Source organism: Pipistrellus hanaki (assembly GCF_964339955.1).
Source record: "Pipistrellus hanaki genome assembly, chromosome: 18".
In the NCBI taxonomy this organism is placed as follows: Eukaryota; Metazoa; Chordata; class Mammalia; order Chiroptera; family Vespertilionidae; genus Pipistrellus; species Pipistrellus hanaki.
In genome coordinates, this window is record NC_140520.1 from 19,593,803 (window position 1) to 19,614,333 (window position 20,531).

Genomic DNA, 20,531 nt, shown 5'->3' on the forward strand with positions numbered 1-20,531 from the left:
TAGGCCCTCCTGGTATCCAACTCTCATATCTCCCTTACTCTGATAAAACTGAGTGCAAAGTATGATAACAGTAGTAATGTTAGTGATAATGATAAAAGCAGATAGTCATTGAGTGTTAGAAATTATAGGTAGGCATCACGACTGTTTCTCCCTGTCCCTGGATCCTCTCTTGGTCTGTACCACTACACCCCCTCCTCACCACCACTTCCCCATCAAGCTAGCTTCCCCTAGCCCTGCTGTCTTGAGCATGTCCTAGGTGAGATAAGACTATTGAGAGCATTGAAAGTCCTTGAGTAAGGTGGGCAGCTTCTCATCAGTGTGAGGTTTTCTCCAGCCCTGGATGCTCACCACACCCCTGGTTCCTCCCTAGGAATCAGTCCTCCCCCTCCCCTCCCCTTCACTCCTCTGTGTCTCTAGGACACTCTCTCCCCAAGCCTCTGCCCTGCCCTTTCCCTTTTTTAACACTGGACTGACAACTTTTTCTTGTTCCCACTAAGATTTTCCATCATAGTCTGCAGAGTTGGCCCTTCTCCTCTAGGGAAGCAGAGGATACAAGAGGCAACAAGTATCTTCCACACAAGTGCCAGCCAGGACTAGAAATGCTTTCTATTCCCAAAGTAGAAACCAGAGGGGAAGAACACCTTCTAAAGAGAGAAATACAGTGAGGGTAGCTGGGCCTGGAGAGTGAGTGGCATCTTCCGTATGCTTTGGCACAAGTTGAGATTTGGGAAGTCCTTTATCAAGGGCAGGGTTTCCTAGGATACTTGACCAAGGATGATCCTTCTGCCTTCAAAAAAAAAAAAAAATGTGGGTTAGTTTCCTTAAAAAAAAAAAATTATCAAAATATAATTTACATATCAGAAAATTTACCCATTTCAAGTGTACTACTCAAATATCTGTAGTAACAAATACCATCACTATACATATATTTAGAGCATTTTCATCCCCTCAACAAGGCCCCTGGTGCCCTAACCTCATTCCCAACCTAGCCCCAGGCAATTGCTAATCAACTTTCTGTCTCTGTAAGTTTGCCTTGTCTGGACACGTCATACAAATGTGATTGTAATATGCGGTCTCTTGTGTCTAACTTATTTCCCTGAGCATGTTTTTGAAGTTTACCCACGATGTAACGTGTCAGCTATCTATTCCTTTTTCATTTCTGAATAGTATTCCATTGTGTAGTGTACTACATTTTACTTATCCCTTTACCACGTGAATGACATTACATTTGTTTCCAGCTCTTGACTGTTATAACTAATGCTGTCAGGAATACCTGCATGCAAATCTTTGTGCAGATTATTTATTATAATTTCTCTGAAGTAGCTAGCGAGGAGTAGAATTATGTTTATGTTTAACTCTCGGCTGTAAACTGTCAAACTGCTTTCAAAAGCAGCTTTCCTGTTTTTCATTCCCATGAGCGATCTCGGGTTATTTTCTCCTCCCCCAAGTCATAGTACAGGCATCCTCTAATTATTGATCAACTCCCAGTTTTTTTTTAGTCCAAGAATTAATTAGGTCCTTGCAAATGTTTCAGCTATGCTCTCTTGGGTTGAGTTATGCTTTGCTCTCTACAGTGACCTTAAATAGACATTTATGATGGTTGCACTTGGTATGTACATGTGCCATATTTACTCATCTAAAATACTCAGCTCTTTAGACTAGCTCCAATAATCACTTAGTTTTTTACTGTCTCAGGGGATGGCGATGCAAAGTACTAGTGTGGATAAGAGCATACTGCTCAGAAGACCCACCAGGTAACTGAATCCCCGGAAAGTAGATTTCCAGAGTCTAACCCAAGATGGTATCTACTAGAAGGGAACCAAACTTTGTCCACATGAAACTCACTAAGCTGAAAAGTCACTATGAAAGACACAGATAGAGGAAACCTCGGAGCCCAGCCAGAGGAAACAAGTTTAGGAAGAAACAAAACAAGTTCAGGGTTGCGTGAAGCTACACACCAACACGTCTCACAGATGTTAAGACGTTTTCTATTACGCAACTATAGTTAAAGGAAATTTGGTCAGAAATTCCGACTTTTTCTAAAAGCCTAGTAGACTGCTTCTACACAATAGCAAGAGTATACATTCAAAAACTTTGCTCAATGATGGAGACTATTCAGAGATTTAGAAATAAAACTCAAGACAGTTCTAATCTAAACATTACCCTTGAGGCCTTGGTAATTCTAACTGCATTTACCCACTCAAGGGAAGGGTTTGGTGAGGTCACAACTGTTGTCCCTTGAGGTCATATTCATAAGAACTTCAGGTGCCCGAAATAGTGAAAGTCTGCTGGGCTGAGATTTCTAACACTGAAAACAAAAACAACACAGGGAATTAAGAGCACCAAAGTCCTCCCTGATCCCCCCATACACACAGTTAACAAAAATCTCTTCTCCCTCCCCCAATCAATCAGAAATCTGTGTATAACTTTTGAATCCTCCAAAACTTAACTACTGATAGCCTACTGTTGACTAGAAGCCTTACTGGTAACATGAACAGTTAATTAACACATATTTTGTGTGTTATATGTATTACCTACTACGCTCTTACAATAAAGTAAGCTAGAGAAAAGAACATTATGAATGAAATCATAAGGAATAGAAAATGCATTTTTAGTACTGCACTATATTTATCAATATCATAAGTTTATGTTGTCTGTTTAGAAGATGAAAAAAATCCTCATGTAAGTGAACCCATGAAGTTCAACCTGTCTTCCAGGGTCAACTGTATTTGTAAAAGGAAGTTACTGGCTGTTAAGGAGTAACATGAGGAAGTTTCTTTGTGGTACCTGATTGTGGTGTTGATTCCTCAATCTACTCATGTGCTAAAATATAGAACTGCACACATATATACTCAAATAGAGTGCATGTTAAAACTAGTGAAATCTGAGTAAAGACTATTCCTGAGTTCATAGTGTTATACCACTGTAATTCCCTGGTTTTGACCTGTACTGTGGTTATGTAAGGAAGGTATTTTCATTGGGGGAAGCTGGGTGAAAGGTACATGAGAATTCTGTACCTCTTTTGAAACTTGTAGAAAGTGGTAAACTATTTCTAAATAAAAGGTTATTTAAGAAAGAAGGAAAGAAGGACCAGCAGAAGGATCTGTTTCTCCTGAAGATAGTGAAGAGGTTGGGGACAGTAAGGAACCTCCTAAATTTGAAGACAAACACTTTTTATGAAAAGGAAATTATGAAAAAATAAAAAATAAGCACAACAAACCTATCCTAAGCTGGAATCTTTTTTTGGGGACTATACACACACACACACACACACACACACACACCATATTTTCCGGCGTATAAGACGACTTTTGAAACGAAAAAAAGCCTACTCAGATTGGCCAGAGTCAGAGAGGCGGTCTATTAAAAAAAGAACTGGTGTTGCCTCGGAAGTGGGAGGTAGTCTTATACAGCGAATATAGGCCTAAACCTATGTTTTAACTGTAAAATTAGGGGGGTCATCTTATACGCCAGAAAATACTATATATATATAGTGTGTGTGTGTGTGTGTGTGTGTGTTATTTAAAGAAGGACCAAGTGTAGTGTGAGAAAATCAGTATGTCTGAATGTAGGATCCAACTGCTTCTCCCGGGCCTTTATTTGGCACAAGTGACAACAGGAGGAGTTTAGCCTTCATTGCGTCTATAAGCAGAGAGCACAAGCATCGAGAACTGTCCAGAGGAGGGGACTGGACTGGCTGTTCCAGTAGCCTTGGCAGAGGTATCTCTGTGGCAGAAGTGGATGCATCAGGCCATCAAGCCTGGTGACAGGAGCCATTAAAACCATTCTCCAATTCCCTTTGCTGTGATTCCTTACTCACTTTTAATTGTGCCTTGGCTGTTCTTGTGGCTTTTGTATAGCAAGAAAATGAGCTGATCAGCCAACGCAAGGATTTTAGCCCACTTGACATTATTTCTTCTTCATAAATTAATCATTTAGCAATCTGGTTCACATATCAATATCTTGTGGGTTTTATAAGTATGAGTGAGAAACTAGAAGAGGAGTACTTTCTTTTGTTAATCCTCACCCGAGGATATTTTTCTATTGACTTTTAGAGAGAGATGGAGGAAGGGAGAGAGACGGAGAGAGAGAAACATCGGTGTGAGAGAGAACCGAGCCTGCAATTGAGGCACATGCACTTGATGGGAATCAAACCCGGGACTCTAATGTCTGTGGGCCGATGCTCTATTCACTAGCAAAACCAGCTAGGGCCAGAAAGGGAGTTCTTAATCTGAAAACCAAGGATGGGGCTTCCACAGATCCATTCAGTCCTAAGATTGTATGCAAAAGCGTGCAGTGTGTGTTTATCAGTGTGTGTTAAATCAGATTTTCATACACAGTTTCAAATCTGGATGTCCTGGAAAAATAAAATTTGGAGGCTTACAAAACTTATTTTCACAGAACACATTGGGAATATTTCCCTGTACTATAATTCTCCAATGACAACATTTTTAAGAACTTCATAGGATTCAATTGCTTGAATTTATCTTCTAGAAAAGATTTAAAAAACCTATTCACTAATCACCTCTGCAAGACTTAATTTTTAGATGGAATTTGACTTATTTTTATTCATAGATGCCCACGTGTGAGAACGAATGCTAACCCTGGCAGACACCAGCTCTGTAATGGGGAGTGCTAACTCTGTGCTAACTTTGCGAATGGGACCTTCTTGTGGGTTTTCCAACTGTCCCGAGAGGTGGGTGTTATTACTTCCATTTCATAGCTGAGGAAACTGAGGTCCAGAAGGTAAAAAACCTACCAGGTCCCATTGCTGTCAGCGGTGGATGCGTCCCAGCTGGGTGGCCTTTTCTCCTGGCCACCACGCTCAGTGTCTTTATCCTTCGTTGAAGGCCCTTCCTCCTTTGAAGCTTTTTTACCCAAAGACATTTCTCTCCTTGTGGAAGTCCTCTGGTTCTTCATCTGGCTCCAAACTACCCCATTTAGCACCATTAAAGTACCGTGTTTACCCGGAAATAAGACATCCTCCGAAAATAAGACCTACTTACAGGTTTCCTTCTGAGTTAAATATAAGGTATCCCCCCGAAAATAAGCCCTCCCCCCCCAGGCTAAACATGAGAGGTTTGGTCCACTGATTCTGAAAGAAATGGAGTCACAAGAAATTCACCAGGAATTGGATTGTTATGATGATGTTCCAGAAGATGATGACATGATTGTCATTGAATAAATGAGTAAATTCTTGATACTGTAGGATTCAGTTTGTCTGGTTTGTGTTGACAACTACCGTACTACCGTACCGTATACAGGTAATAAATTTCCTTTATTTTCATTTAACAATAAATGTGTACCGTATTCTTCTTCATGGAAAAATAAAGCATCCCCTGAAAATAAGACCTAGTGCATCATTGGGAGCAAAAATTAATATAAGACACTGTCTTATTTTGGGGGAAACAGGGTATTATCTACCTCAAGGCCAGCAGACTTTTCCTCTAAAGGGCAAGATAGTACATAACTTAGGTTTTGTGGCTAACATGGCCTTTGTCACAGCTGTTCAACTCTGCTGCCCACTGTTGCACAAAAGCAGCCACAAGTAAGATGTGAGTGAGTGAGTGTGGCTGGGTTTCAATAAAACCTGATTCACAGGCTTTGAAATTTGAGTTTCACATAATTTTTACACCACAAAATAATGCTCTTCTTAATTTCCCCCCCAACCGTGTAAATAGGTGAAAACCATTTCTAGCTCATGCTCTGTTCAAAAACAGGCAGTGGCTGTGGGTTTGACCTTTGGGCTAAAGTTTGCCAGCACTGCTCAGGCTGCATCTTCTATGTTCATAGTCTCCACGACTAGGCAGAAAACCATTTAGCTCAAACCTGCATGTTAACGTTTTCTTATTCTCCATAAAATCCACATGCAGGGCTAGACTCATAAGTAAGTGCCCAACAAATTCTTGCTTAATGTCGTTGATTCTTCTCACCCTCAGAGTCACATCCGAGGAGAAATAATAAGTCTGATTTGAAACAAATGGCATTTTTATGATTTCTACTCTTTTCCCTACCCGAGGGAATTCTGTATCACTAGAATATCCTAGGGATGTTTGGGTCCTGAGGATTGATAAGAAATGCCAATGTGCTTGGCCAGCTTGAAGGTCAACTAGCATTTTGGCCTGGGGCCAGTGACCACAGCTGGTGAAAATTCAAGCTGTCACACATTTGTTGTTAGCCCTGGTTTTCTGGCTCATTCTTCATGAATTATGAGAATATTTATAATAATGAATTGCTGCATGAGCAATCGTTTTTGAAACCATAATCCCCAACCAGAAGAGATGTTATGACTTGGTGGGCTAAATTTACGACCGTGAGAACCACGATGTAGGACCGGTTGCCATGCCTCTTCCCTGGGCCTTCTATCCTCATCTGTAGACGGACAGTAACAGCCCCTCCCTCCGCCTATGGACTGACAAAGGAACCACCGCGGATACCGTGGTAATAGTGGTGAGCGTTTCCATGTACTTTGGTTCCACATTAAGCAGTACTGGTCTGTGGTACTAGTAGAGAACTATGTAGAAACAAACATTTTGTTTTTCTAATTTGCTTTAAGGCCGTATCTACAAGCTATGAAATCAAGCTGATATTTACTACTAAGTATATATTTAAAAATTCTACAACGTGTGCCAATGAGCTTTCTCATTTTATCATATTGGTGCAAAACTGCTGAAAATAGAAACTGCAATTAGGGCAATCTTTCAGCTGTCCTTCTATTGGTCAGATTTCACTCTGCTGAACAGCATGTGAAAATGGGAGGTTCATACATTCTTCCTCGTTAAGGGTGGCCCCTGGCACGGTGTTCAGGATAGAATCGCGCCAACACTTCTGGGCACTAAGTGGTGTCCTAGGTGTTTGCAGAGCCAGTGTTTCTGCGGGACTTGGCTGTTATTCTTATTTTTTTCTAAAACAATTTTTTTTTTAAAGAATGTTATCTGGGGTTAGTTTTCACCACTTTACAGATGCCTTAAAATAATCTGGTGCTGAAAACGCCTCCAACAGCTGCCAGCTTGCCTCCGAGGTGGGAAGGCTGCCTCCCGCAAGGGTGAGGCAACAGCCCTGCCAACAAATGTTTCAAACTGGTGACTACAGCAGACAAAGGATAGGCTTAGCACTTATGCGGGAACTGTAGCAAAGCGAGGTGTTTTCCAGGCAGAAACCCCTCAACCTTCCACAGCAGATGGGTGACTGAGGGCTGCTAAGGTTTACAGTAAGAGGTGGGACGTGAATGGACTCACAAATGATGGTCTTTCAAATCTGAAACCTCAATGGCCATGGAGAAGGGGAGGGGTGTTGGGTTCTGTAGCTGGAACGTCAGCAATGGAACATGAGCCTAGGGCTCAAGTATGGTGTGTCCCAGGGAGCAGCTGCCTTCTGCTCCCAACTCGGCCTCAGTGTGTAGATGGGTCCAGTGACACCTGTGGACACAGAGTTTGTGACATTTGTTCGGTGCTTATGGTGCCTGGCTGAAGAGGACTTGCAGGAATGTTAGCGAGCACTAATTACTATTATAATAGTACTGTGGATAGAAGGTCTGTTGGCCTTTAGCAGATAGCAGCTGGTATAAGTACTCTGCTTTGATGTAAGAAGCTCCCAAGCATCAGTGGTTAGCATAATTTTGGTTGGCTCTTACAGTCCGCTGTGGTCATTATGGTGCCTCCCCTAATATAACCCAAGGAGCAGTTCACGTATTTCTGTGTGGGTTAGTCACAAAGTCATTAATTGAGAATTTAAGCCACTGGTGTGGCAATCTTGTTGCTACGCCCACCATGCTGGTCCATCTCTCCCTTCACCTTCACTGGTGGTCTCAGGGTCGAGAAGAAAATGTTTTCCCTCACATTTGGATTCATACTAGTTGAAATAAAAAAGTCCAGGAAGTGTTTTCGCTGAATATAGAGCCTAAGTTAGCCTAGGAGTAAAAATGAGAAGGAGGGAAGAAATACAGTTTGGAGAAGTCGTAGGTTAATCTGACTACTTGAACAATTATTGAGCCCCCACTATGGCCAGACAGTGGTAATTCAAAGATACAAAGCCATCAAGGAGACTGTAGGCTGGGAGGGAGGGACAGATGAGTTGACAAGTGCCAAAGGAGCCGCGTGTGCCATGATGCATGTACTCACACAGAAGAGACATGAAAGAGCCGCATGTGCCATGATGCATGTACTAACACAGGAGAGACATGAAAGAGCCGCATGTGCCATGATGCATGTACTAACACAGGAGAGACATGAAAGAGCCACATGTGCCATGTTGCATGTACTAACACAGGAGAGACATGAAGGAGCAAAGGAGCCGCGTGTGCCATGATGCATGTACTCACACAGGAGAGACATGAAAGCGCAAAGGACTTTCTATCAGGAGAGGAGCAAGCCTGTCAAAAAAAAAAAAAAAAAAAAAAAGTCAAAGAAAGGGATCTGAGCTAAAATTTAAAACATGGATGTGATGGTTCTTCCAAATTGACAAATTGCCCACCTGCCAGGCAGAAGCAGAATGAGGAGCAAGAGTTTGGAGGTAAGAAACTGACCAGCCACGTGATAATAAAAAAGAAAGCAGAGTCAGAATTCTCAGAAATGCCTAAATGACATGCTAGGCAGGACCACCAGTGTCCTGCCCCAATGCCATCTGGGGCCTCTTCATGCCATGCCTCCTTCATGAAGCCTCCTGATCCTGGGAGGAATTCCTGGAGCAGTTTGTTGGTGCCTTTCAGCCTCTTCCCCGCCCCATTCAATTCACTGCACTCCTAGCACTCCTGGGGAGCAGCCTGAGGGCAGGGTTTGGGTCTCTTGTAAGGAAGAGCTGGGCCTAAGCCTCATCATTATTCCACTTGAATTGACCTGCTCAGTTTGATTCACTCTCATCTATGTACGTAGAGACCCAGAGTGGGCATTTTCCCCTTCTTTTTATATTTTTATTTTGAAAATTAAAATTTATAGTGGCTCTGGCCAGGTGCTTAGTTGGGTGGAGCGTCATCCCAATACTCCAGGGTTGTGGGTTCGACCCCTGGTCAGGGCATATACATGAATCAACCAATGAATGCATGACTGGTGGAACAGTAAATAGATGTTTCTGTTTTTTTCTTTAAAAAAAAATTTTTTTTATTGATTTCAGAGAGGAAGGGAGAGGGAGAGAGAGATAGAAATATCAATGATGAGAGAGAATCATTGATCAGCTGCCTCCTGCATACCCACTACTGGGGATTGAGCTCGAAACCCAGGCATGTGCCCTGACTGGGAATTGAACCGTGATCTCCTGGTTCTTAGATTGATGCTCAACCACGGAGCCACATAGGTCCAGCTAACTTTTTCTTTTTCTCTTTCTCTCCCTCCACCTTTAAAAAAAAATTATGGAAAAGTTGTCAGAACCATAAAAGTAGTACTTGAAGCTTCTATCTATCTTTCAGTTTACCAGTCATTATCATTTTATCATATCTGTTCTATTCTTTACACACACATACACACACACACACACACTGAAGTTCCTTCCCAAACCATTTGAGAAAAACTTGCAGATATGATTCCTTAATCCTTTCACATGCCTTTTTGTATTTGCGTCCTATAAACAAGGATATACTCTTACACAATACAACCATCAAGCTTAGAAAACTAACATTGATCCAATATTTACCATGTTTTTCCAGATCCCATTCCAATTTCACCTATTGTCCAAATAATATCTTGTAAAGGTCTATGTCCCTTATAGTCATCATTTCTCTTCAATCTCCTTCGTTTTGGAAAAATACTTTGCTTTTCCTTCTTTATCACGACCTTGACATATTTCAAAGCACAGAGTTACTTTGTGGAATGCTGTGCAGCTTGGGTTTATCTGATGTTTTGTAGTGAGGACACCTCAGAAGCAATGCCTTGCTCTTGTAGCATCACATCGGGAAACATAGGACATCCATTTGTCCCACTCCTGGTTTTCTGCCACATTTGGTAAAGATAGTGACGTGCAGTGTTCTCCCCTGACTCTAAGGACTTTGCGAGGAGATGCCTTGTTGGTTCTGTTATAAGATAGAGCTTCCCTTTGTCTTCCATTTATTCATTTAAGTTTTATCATTGTGGACTTATATGAGTTCCTATTTTACTCAAAGGGTTAAAATCACAAACTGTAATTTATTGTGATAATCAAATTGTCCCAGACTTGGCCAGTGTGAGCTCATTTAAGGCAGCTTCTGTGTCTTTTTGATATGCCCCCATATCTGTGTCTCTTTGAACATCTTTATCTCGTAGTACAAGATGGTCCTGTCTTACCTTTTATTTTCCCTACTCCAGCCCTATAGTCAACCATTTCTCTAAGGAACCCTGATTCCTTTAAATGGAGAATAAATAATATTTAGTAGCCAAATCTTAATGCTTATTGCTGCCAGGTTATCTTTGTCTTTAGCTATCTCAAGTAGAACTAGGAAGTAAAAGTATATATCTGCCTACATGTATATGTGTGTATACATGTATACATGTATACATGTATACACCATATATATATATGGTGTATATACATGGGCACACATATAAACATCTGCACACACATTCACACCTATTTCTATTTCTGTATCCTACCTAATAAAAAAGTAATATGCAAATTAACCATCACTCTGTTCACAAGCCATGCCCACCAGCCCATCAGAGTGAGTATGCAAATTAACCCCAACCAAGATGGCTGCAGCCACAGAGGCTTGGGTTTCTCTGGCAATGGAAGAAGCCAAGCTTTCCGCCTGCCCTAGCAGGCCTAAGCCTCCACTCCAAGCTACAAAGTTTCAATTATAGAAGGTAAATAAGAAATGGCTGCCACCGTGGAGGGAGCAGGAGACTTGACTCCGCTTCAGGCTATAAAGTTCAATTGTAGAAAGTAAATATATCCCAGATACCAGGGCCTCCGCTTGGGTCGCTGGGGGGTGTGCCAGGCCTGCAAACCACCTCAGGCCCCTCGCCCAGGCTGCCCTATACCCCAAGGGAACCCCCACCCTGATGCGGGACACCTTTCAGGGCAAACCAGCTGGCCCCCACCCATGCACCAGGCCTCTATCCTATCTAATAAAAGAGTAATATGCAGCTTGACCATCACTCCAACGCACAAGCTGGCTGCCCCCATGTGGTCAAAGATCCTGCCCCTATGTGGACACAAGATGGCCACCACAAGATGGCCAGCAGGGGAGGGCAGCTGGGAGTGACCAGGCCTGTAAGAAAGGGCAGTTGTGGGCGATCAGGCAAGTAGGGGAGGGAAGTTGGGAGGCACCAGGCCTGCAAGGGAGGGCAGTTGGGGCGATCAACCCTGAAGTTAGGGGTGACCAGGCCTGCAGAGGAGGGAAGTTGGGGGCAAACAGGCCGGCAGGGAAGCAGTTAGACATCCATCAGGCTGGCATGGGAGTGATTAGGGGGTGATCAGGCTGTCAGGCAAAAGCTGTTAGGGGCAATCAGGAAGGCAGGCAGGCGAGCAGTTGGGAGCCAGCAGTCCTGGATTGTGAGAGGGATGTCCCACATTGGAGAGGGTGCAGGCTGGGCTGAGGGACAACCCCCACCCCCAGCCCCCATGCCCAGATTTTGTGCACCAGGCCTCTCCTCTAGTGTCTACATAAAGCCATGAGTTCACACTGATTCCTCCACTTCCCATCTAACACCACGGGGTTTATTCCAGCATTTCTCTTTCCGTGTTTGTAATTCCCTGTGACAGAAAAAAAAAAAAAAATCTTCAATGCATGCTTATATTTTCTCAGTCATCCCTCTATGTCACCAGTCCCCCAACTGACCCCTCACCATGGGCCCCTGAAACAGGCAAATCCCTTCCCCTGTCATGAAGGGATTTTTGATCAACAATGACTGGCCTGGCCAGAATTCACACTTTTTGAGTGAATTCTGCCCGCTTGTGTCACTGCCTGGACTCAGGATCAGGGAAGAATCACAAGTTTTTCTTTTCCTGTTGTTGCTTAGCAGAGTGAATGTTTTCTTCTTTACCATGGCAGTGACCTCTTTGATGTGGAATTTTTCCCCCCCTTGTTCGCTCCTCTCCACTTCTCTAATTACTCATGGGATGGTAATAGGATGACCTAAATCCATTCAAAGATGTGGAGTGCTCCCAGCTTTTCCCAGGAAGAATGCCTGATAAATATTATATAGCTGTAAACCCAGAGCTGGAGGCCAGAGGTCAGCGGATCCCTCCCCAGGGCGGCCAGATGGTTTGGCTCTTCCAGCACATTCTCAGAGACACGTCCGAGATACACGTCTGTAAGAGATCTTCCACTCCTCCCCCATGTCACATGGTAACCTCAGTGCAGCTGCTGGGTCGGTGTCTCGGTGTCTCCTTGCCCCTTCACTGTGGGTTAGGGACTGCCCCCCACAGTGTCCTCGCTGTCCTGGAGGGCATAGAACACCTCTCCTGCGAGCTAACCCTTCCTGACGCATCTACATGTTTCCTTACAGAATTTCCAAAACCAGATCGTTATGTCCCACCACACTGGCCAAAGGAAGTTTAAAAATCCCGTTTCTAAAAGCACTTTCAATGCACTCACAGATTGTATGTACTGGTAGAGCGAGTGGATGATCATGGGGGCCACGGTCTTTCAGGCAAGAACCGACTGCTGTGGAGGAGCCAGGAGAACTGCCTGGGAGCACAATGCATAACCTTTGTTTACAGCCACGGCTGGAGTAACGAACAGATGGTAAGAAAATCGGATTTAAAGAAGGGACAGATGCGCCAGCGCAGGGAGCTCGGTAAATCTCGTGCCTTCTGCTTTGCCTGCAAGGATGGTGTCTAGCTGCCCACGGCGGTCGCACCTCAGTTTGCTGTTGCTTGTGACTGTTGCATCTTGTCTCTGAGAATAGTTACTACATCTCATTACAGGCGTTTATCTCATCCCTCCCACGGGGAATGCGTTTTCCCAGGGATTTGTATGTTCCCTCTCCTTTTATGGGTAGTAGTTTCTTCATCATCCATGTGATTGTGTATCTAAAATTTCAAGAATATTTAAGCCGTGAACCCTGCTTGTCTATAACAGGATGGGGTTATAGGTCTATGGTCTTAGAAATATTTACAATGAGCATGTGTAACAAGGGAGAATAAGCATAAACATTTATGTTGAACTCATTCGTAAGCACACCCTCTCCCCCAGCGTCTCTCTGTGGCGATTTTCTCTGCGAGGGCAAAACATTAAGATGCTAACTCGCTGATACTAGCTAACTAGCTAGTATAAAAGTCATATTAAAGCTGCCCGGGCATATTAAAGCTGCCCAGACCTCCTTGCCCCCTTCTTCCTAAAGGAAAATGGAAGTGATAACTTGCGTTAAGATTTACATTTCTTTTGGGTGGAGATGGGGGGATAAAGAGCACACCTTCTGTTTCAGTGACATCTGGTGAGATTCAGCAGGTTGAACAGCTGTTCAATACTGAGATCAAGTTACAAACATTTTATTCCAAAACAGCCCCCTATATATTTATAGCAATTCTAGGTCCTTCAGAACCACCCCATAAGTCACTTCCCTACAGAAACATGCACAGGACAAGACATCCGCCCATGCCTGCATGTTGCAACGTGTCACTCCTAGGTGACATCAAGTCCTGTGAAAACCATGCCTTCAGTTTCCTCCCGAGGAAAAGATGAAACTATTTAAGTAAGAGTGCTGTGTATTATAGAAATAGTTCCTCACAAAACAGTCCTGAGTTAAAGAGCAAAGTGTCTTACAGCACTGGCTGTGACGCACCACAGGAGTCTTTCAGTGGCTCCATCAGAACTGGTTGGACTCAACTCCTGCTGCCCGGTATGCACAGGGCCAGCTGTCCTTTGGGCATGAGCGTGATTCTGTTGGATGGCACAGGGGTTGCCACCTTCATACAGACTCTCGGGGCATACCTCCTCAGCCCCTGGAGCACACTGAGAGCTGTACTCAGATTCCCTGTTGGCTCTCATGTCCATTGTGACCTCGTCACCAATCTCTGGAAAGGCAGTGTAGGGGTAAGAGGTCTGTGCTTGCTGGTACCTCCAGTCTCACATAGTGTTTGGGTTCTGGCTTGTGTGTGCAGCTTCCCCACGCCATGTGGCAGAGGACACAGAGGGGCCACAGTATTGGTACTAGAAGGCTAAATGAGGCACAGGGCACCGTGGTGACAGTTTACTCCTTTGCTTTAAGTGAGTCACAGGCTATTACTTTATTCACACAGCCTCCCTCTGAGTCTGTCACCATCTCTGATTCTCTAGCTCCCAAGCACTATGGTAAACAAGCCAAGGAAAAAGCAACCACCAAGAAATCCCAGAAGAGTCCACTATGGCTTACCTCTTTTTTTTTTTTTTTTAAATAAAATATATTCTTATTAATTTCAGAGAGGAAGGGAGAGGAAAAGAGAGATAGAAACATCAATGATGAAAGAGAATCATTGATTGGCTGCCTCCTGAGCATGCCCCATTGAGGATCAAGCTCACAACCTGGGCATGTGCCCTGACAAGGAATCGAACTGTGACCTCCTGGTTCATAGGTTGACGTTGAGCTATATCAGCTGGGTGTGGCTTACCTCTTTGCAGTTACCAGCCAGGAGGCAAGTTGCTGGGTCCCCTTGTTGGGGTTCGTTTTCTTTGCCTGACACAAACCCTCCCCTCGGTTTTGCATGGGATGGACCTTAAGGGCATGCTAAGTGAAATAAGTGGAATGGGGGTACCAGAGAAGTATTGCTTTTGACTATGATTTTATTCTCACTTTTCTCTCCAGGTTGGTATGGAATGGGGGAACATGGATTACGTATTGGCAACTCTCACAAACTAAAGGCCCAAAGCCTTTCTGGCCTCCCGATGCCATCTTAGCACCCAACTCTAAGCCTGTGACTCACTTAAAGCAAAGGAGTAAACTGGTTTCAATGCCTGTGTTTGATTATTGTGCTAGTTTATTGCCATCCTAGACAAATTGGAATTGGACAGATGCCCCTCCACCCCCACCCCCAGGAAATGTAGATGCTCACTGTGTGTAGATTTGAATTATAAGCTATTTTCCCTTTTCTCCATCACATCAAGACCAAGGCCCAGAATAGCACCACCTCCTCTGAAAAGCAGTCCCCCAATGATCCTGCAGATTTACTGAGACTCTACTATGTGTTGAGCAGGATTCAAGACACTGAGGACATAGCATCAATAAAAGACACAGGCCCTGTTGTGTTGGAACATGCACCATAAGTGGGCATCAGGTCCACTCTTTATCCGAGGCAGAGTCCTCTCCTGACCTCTCCTCCCCAGTCTGACCGCCACTCGGCCGGCCCCCACTTCCCATTCCCAGGGATAGCCTGACATATCAGTAGTGAACCCTGATGCTTAGAACACTCTTGCCTGAATGGTGTCAAAACTATGTTTTCCTGCTCTTTCTAGTTATTGGCATTGGTTTTGTTCTCTGGAGCTAGACAAAATAAGTTAAGTTTTCTTTCATTTGACAGCCCTTCTAATACTGGTCAGTACACAAACTCATCATCTTTACCCCTCATCTTTGCGGTCTCCTCTTCCCCTCCCCCCCACCACACCCAGATCAGACCTCCTGCCCTTATCTTCCCCCATCCCTGCCTGACTCCTTCTCAGCCTCAGAGTTGGACACATTTGGACTCTTTTACTTCACCTTCATTTCTTCTTCAGGCTATGTCTCCCTTCTTGCCTCCCAGCTCTAAGCCTATATTGTTTCAAACTCTGTGTTTGATTATTGTGTTAGTTTATTGCCATCCTGGACAAATTGGAATGGGACAGATTACTATAATAGCAAGGAGGTGGTGTTGGCTCTTCTTGGAGGGCTTTGTTTTGTCTTAGGCTGGGTCTATTATTTCTTTAAACTTAAATTATTACCATGCAAAAATCATTTAAGCAACCAGATCAGGGATTCCCATATATGGTAATTATTTTGCTCATTAAAATACCATTTAATAAAACTTATCTACCAGCAGAAGTTGTACATATAAAAAGTAAGCAGAGAATGAATAAATGAGTGAATGTCCCTAGCCAGTTTGACTCAGTGGATAGAGCATCGGCCCTTGGACTGAAGGGTCCTGGATTTGAGTCCAGCCAAGAGCATGTATCTTGGTTGCAGACTCAATCCCTGGCCCTGATTGAGGCCCAAGCAGAAGGTAGCTGATTCTTGTGTCTTTCTCACATCGATGTTTCTCTCTGTCTCTCCCCATTCCTTCCCCTCTCTCTAAAAATCAATGGAAAAATATCTTTGGGTGAGGATTAACAAAAGGAAAAAAAAAAAAATAAATGAATGGATGGATCTTTTCTTGTCCATAAGTCTTAGAATTGGTGTTATCTGTTTTTAGTTTATTCCTACTCATATCAAATAGGTGAATAAAATGGATGGTTTTCTGATTGAAATAGCTGTTTCAGTCCTTACTATTGCTAGTTCATTTATATTAAATAAATATATAACCCCATCACCTCACACAGCATAATTAGCAAGTATTTATGCTGTTGAATTCATGACCTAGTTTCCTGAAGACATCTGTTTTCTAAAAGGATTTTTTTTCAAACTGAGATTAAAGGCATACTCAAGTGCAGTTGGCAGATAAAACACAGGACACTGAGCTAAATTTGAATTTCAGATAAATAGCAAATAACTTTTAGTGTTAATGTGCCTCAGTTATTACATAGGACAGAATTATGCTAAAATATTATTCATTGTTTATCTGAAATTTGAATTTATTTTAGCATCTTACATATATTTTTTCTCTTTTCTTTTTCTTTCTCTTTCTGTTTTTAACCTAACAACCCTAAACCCAAGATGTAAGCCTTAGAAGTCTGTCCCAATTTCCTCCTTCTACTCCTAATGGCCCTCTTTTCCATCCTCCATTCCATTTGTTTTATTTCTTTCTTTTCAGATAAAAGACTCAGGTTTCAGTTCTCTCTAGTGTAATGGCCTCATTTCTATTCCAAATTATTATTTTCCCCCCCTTTGACAATATACAATAGATTGTAGCCCTTGTTGGTTTCTCTTTGGGATAAAAAAAAAAAAATGTGTCTAGGATAAACTGCTGGGGAAATTGGCTTCAGCAACCTCTGAACTGATGACTAATGGTTTAACAGCTGTAAACAGGTGAAACCAGTCTCACTGTGCAAATGCAACAAGCTCCAAGGTCAGAGTGGGTGGAGACCTGTGACGGTAAAACACTATTTCTTGTCAACAGAAATGTGTCTGTTGAATGTTATCTGCTGTGATCTAAAGGCCTGGTGTATTCAACATGTTTCTTTTTTTCACCTGAGAACTAGATTCATTTCCTTTCCTTTCTTTCTTCCTTCCTTCCTTTCTTTCTTTCTTTTTTTTTTTTTTTTAATCTATCTCAGTGACTTCATTTCCCTTTCACCCCATCCGCTCAGGCCATCAGAGAGAGTACTCCATGGATGACTTCTCTGAGGGCCCTGGGCCATTCCATACCTCTAAAGGCTTTTGCAGAGCTAAGAGGTGCCCCATTATCACAATCACCTCTAGACAGCACCCTGGAGTCATTCTGCTGGCCACATGATTGATTAATTACATTATTGCTTATGTGTCTGAGTAGGCAAATGTGGGGAGTCAGTCATAAATATGGGCGGTGGGAGGGTGGGCGTGGAGAGAGACTCATTATTGGTGTTGAGAGTAGGTTGTCAATGTCCATGGCAGGAGGCTTTAAATTATTGGGTAATATTGTCACTATATTAGATGGTGCAGGCTGATTCAATGTACAGTCAGGTGCTTCACCTCTCTGGAATTAACAAATTGTGCAGTACACGCTTGCCTGAGTTTAACAAAAAACTACTCCTAAGAGAGACTCTTAAAAAATGAACTGAATCATTGATACTTGGAAATGTTAAAAATAAACAATTCAGAAGAGCAAATATTAAGATGTCCTTGAGCTTCAAAGAACAAACTCGAGTTCCCATGAACCCTGGGTTCTTAAACTTTCATATAGATAAAAATGTCCCAGAGATTTTTCTCAGTACAGACTACACTTGTGTGCCCTTCCCAGAGCCTCTGCTTCAGCAGGCTGTGTGGCACTGTGGTAAAGGGCATGGATGCAGGAGCAGACCAACCTGCCACTTGGCTACCTATGGAACTCCCTCGGGGTCAGTTTCCTCATCTGTAGAATGGGAATACTGCCTATTACATGGAGTTGTGAGGATTAACAGTTACTATCTGTAAAGCACTTAGTAGATAACCCGTAGTTGTTGACATTTTTCTTAAATAAGCCAGCACTCCAGATGACTGTGGATGCTGGCAGTCCTCAGCCCACACTTGACTGAACTCTGCAGGCTAGCTACTGACACAGTGTGGGCTGTGCATGCATTAGTCCATCTCTGTGCGTCAGTTTACTGCTGGTAAAAGAATTCCTAACTAACTCCTAGATCCAGACCATGAGAAAGGAAATGGCTACATTTGCCCCAATGGCCTGGTGGTGTTTACTCTGCTTCGTGAGAAAGTTTGGAGCAGCAAGAAATACATGGTACATGAAGACTGTGCCAAGACTGTAGGCACTGATGAAATACATTGGACCTTCCCCCCACGCACCCACCCCGACTCTTGTAGCTAGATATGAGTGGTCATAAGAAGTTTGCAATCACTGAGCAAGCGTATCACACAATACCATGGACAAGTTTGGATATGCTGGAAACCTCAGCAGCCACAAGTTCGGGGTTTCCTTTCCGGCTCCCCTTCCCTGGCTTCTAAAAGCTGGTGGGCCCACGGCTCTAGTCTCTACACTCAATTCTCAGGTGATCTCACCAAGGCCCTTGGCTTTTTGTATCCCCAGCCTGACCTTCATTGGGTTTCAGACTTGTATATAGCCAACTGTCTACTCAGCATTTACACTGGGATCCCTAAAGGGATCTCAAGCTTAACACGCCTAAAAAATGAACTTGTTTCCAAATCTAACAGCTCTTTTACACATGTTTGCACTCACTTCCTTTCCCCACGCTTTTCCTATCAGATACTTAGACTTTGCATTTCACTTTTATTCTTCTCTCCCTCAAAGTCCTACAGTTTCTCACCTCCGCTTCCTCTTCATCCTCATCTCCTACTACACTCTGCTCCACATGAGCCTTTTACCTGTAGTGAAACACCACTCATCTTTCTAGAACATTCCTGCTCTTGGGATTTCATTTTCTATTCCCTTTACCTGGAGCACCCTTCTCTTGGATTGGCTCATAGCTGATTTCTTTTCATAAGTCTCTGCTCAGATATCACATGTCTCATCCTCAAAAAGGCCTTCCCTGATCACAGTGTAGAAAACAGACTGCACTCCCATAGTTTTCTCCAGCCCTTACCTTGCCCCCCCACCCCCCACCCCATAGCACATGTCTCCATCTGAAGCTACACTACTTGCTTGTTTGTTTACTTGCTTAATGTCTGCCTTCCACACCAGAATAAAAGCTCCTAGAGGGCAGACTTTGTCTTACTCACCATGGTATTCTGAATTCTAGAATGGTGATAACTCAGAGTGGGTTCCTAGGAAATATTTGTTGCAAGAATGAATTAATGAATGGGTGATGAATCAATGCCAACTATTAATAGTAAAGGAGTTTGGGAACTAGAGAGTATTAGAATACATTTTTTTTTTAATGCCTGGCCAGTGTTGCTCAATGGTTGAGTATCAACCCATGAACCAAGAGGTCACCGGTTTGATTCCCAGGTTGTGGGCTCCATCCCCAGTAGGGGGCATGCAGGAGGCAGCCGATTGGTGTTTCTCTCTCATCAATATTTCTTCTCTATCCCCCTTCCCTTATAAAAATCAATAAAAACATATTTCAAACAAACAAACAAAAAATATTCTATTTGGGCCTTGCAAGGCTTGAAGGATTTGGACAGGTGACAAGAAGAAGAAATGGCTTAGCAGGTGCAGAAATAGCACCAGCAAAGCCAGGTATGGCCACAGTATTTGTGAGACAATAAAAAGAAACTGTCCTGCCGAAACCGGTTTGGCTTAGCGGTAGAGCGTCGGTCTGCGGACTGAAAAGATCCCAGGTTCGATTCCGGTCAAGGGCATGTACATTGGTTGCGGGCGCATCCCCAGTGGGGGGTGTGCAAGAGGCAGTTGGTCAATGTCTCTCTCTCATCGACGTTTCTGGCTCTCTTTCTCTCTCCCTTCCTCTCTGTAAAAAACCAATAAAATATTAAAAAAATAATAATAATAAAAATAAAACTGTCCTGATAGAGGCAGAGAGCAAATAAAAGATGAAAAAGGAGACTGAGGTTGAATAAGTTAAAAAAAAAAAAAAAAAAAAAAAGGGTCAGACCAGAGCAGCTGTTGGATGTGTCACCTGGAAGAATAATTTGATGGGGACATGACTTCTTCCAAGGGGGTGGCAAGGTGTCAATGACAAGTGTGGCATGACATGGTGATTGAAACTGGGAATAAAGGAGAGCTCTGCCACCAGAACAAGAGTCAGGCAAAGCCTTGGGCAAAGATAAAGGGGTCTACAGGCTTATTTCCCCCATAGCTTGAGTAACAGTTCCAGGAAGAAACTCCTTTGCCCTTGGGATGTATCTCAGAAGCTTAGAGGTCAGGACAGAATCTGAGAATGGGCCCGCCAGGAGGACCTCACAATACTGTTG

General features: G+C 43.3%; 1 long non-coding RNA gene across 1 annotated transcript in view; it reads right to left on the reverse strand.

The window, feature by feature from the left end:
• Positions 1-467: 467 nt before the first annotated feature.
• Positions 468-20,531, reverse strand: part of LOC311613293 — a 32,626-nt gene continuing 12,562 nt past the window's right edge. Inside the window, exon 3 of the long non-coding RNA XR_014793427.1 lies at positions 468-787. This is a non-coding gene — a long non-coding RNA (uncharacterized lncRNA). The remainder of the gene's footprint in view (positions 788-20,531) is intronic.